Source organism: Lipophrys pholis (assembly GCF_963383615.2).
Source record: "Lipophrys pholis genome assembly, chromosome: 1".
NCBI classification, from domain to species: Eukaryota; Metazoa; Chordata; class Actinopteri; order Blenniiformes; family Blenniidae; genus Lipophrys; species Lipophrys pholis.
The window spans coordinates 22,149,405-22,151,202 of NC_137635.1; positions in this window are offsets into that span (position 1 = coordinate 22,149,405).

The following is a 1,798-nucleotide window of genomic DNA, read 5'->3' on the forward strand; positions in this document are numbered from 1 at the left end:
AACCAGAACGAGAGAACCTGTGGTTCATAGCCTGTTAACGATCAATTAATCTGATCTAGAATTGATGTGCTAAACATGGGGCAACGAGGATGAGCCCAAGGATATTTGAAGATGCATTTTTAATAATCACTTCTTTATTCACAGCTGTACTAATATTTCATTGTGTCTATTGTTAAATTATAAGTGTATAATGTGTATATCTATGTTAATAGGGCTATGTATCTACTTGTATATGTCTATGTATGACACACCTCCACAACTGTCTCCATGTGCCAGCCTGTTACCCAAACAACAGTTGTGCCATGTGAGCCGCTCCAGCAGGATGCTGATTGGCTCACACACAGCCAATCAGAAAAATGTGAGTGTCTGTTCTGCATGCAGCCAATCAGCAAAAATAGAACGTGTACTAATGGGTGTGGCCAAAGAGCATAGTTATTGTTGGAGAACCTGTCTGTTTCTAACTTCCTGGCACATTTATCATTTGATCACATTTATCATATTATCACAATTATCATTGTTAGGATATCTTTATGGAGTCAGTAATATAACGTACACCATCAACTATTTATTCTCAATTTTACATCGCTGCAGTGAATTTGGACGATATAAAAGGGGGACATGAACAACTGCTGTCCTCCTCTCTTCCTTACTGTTGTGCTTTTTTCTTGCAGGGTGAGGGACCACTGGGTGCTGCGCCTCCTCCGCTGCTTTAGCCATTTTGCTTTTTCACATCGATCTATTAAAGACTGAGTATAAATGTTGGATTTTAAACCCCTCTGTTAGAGTCGGCTTGTTCAGTCTAACATTCTGCGACAGTATCTACCTGCTGCCTGGCCTTGCAGGTACAGGGCTCACCTGTACAGGACTCCTGGGCCGCCTCTCCACACTCTGTGGCTGGGGAGCCTGCTCTGGTGCGCCCCATAAAGCACGCCCGTTAAGACTGGGACACTGCCACTAAGGCTTACCATGCCCGTGGCTTGTTGTCAACACTAGTACCCTTCAGTTATTTTATTCTCTTTTAATTCAAACCCCTACAGCACAAAGATGACATGCACTGAATGGACTTACTGAAACTTATGCTTTGTAAACTATGAAAAAGTGCTGTTGGAGGACTAGACAAGCCATTTCTGCTGCTACTTTTGATTAAAAACAATGAGCTTGGAGCTTATTGCCTACCTCACACCGATGGAAAAGAGGCAGCATGTGTGTTGATGATGTTTTGTTAAAAGGTTATTGATGCCGGAAGCCCGAATCTGTTTAGATAATGAGTGTTCAGATTACACTACACTATTATGCTCTTGTCCTTTTCTCTGAAGAACGGAATATAATGGGAGTATGTCCACCTCACAAATGCAGAATCTGTGTCTGTCGTCAATTTAATGAATTCCAGCAGCAGGAAATAACTCTCACTTGCAGTTTCTTTTTCTGTTGTCGGAATGTCTCCCTGTGTTTTCTTAAATTCTTAAGAACTTGTGGTAACACATGTTACAAGTATAATGTTTGCAAAATGTTATTGCTAAGTAGTGCCAATACCAAAAAGTTACTAAAATTGCGTTACTCTTGTAATGTATTGCTCTCAACACTGTTCTTAATTTACTATTGTTCATGGGGGAGATATTCTCAAGATGTAAGATTTTCAAGATATTTTTATATAACTTTCCATGTAAAACCAATTTATATAAATTAAAAAAATTTTTTTTTTTTAGAGTTCTGACTTTTTCCCTCTCAACGTTCTAATTTAAATGTCAGATTTTTTGTAATCCAGATTAAATGTTTTGCTGTTTCGTTGGATCTGCCT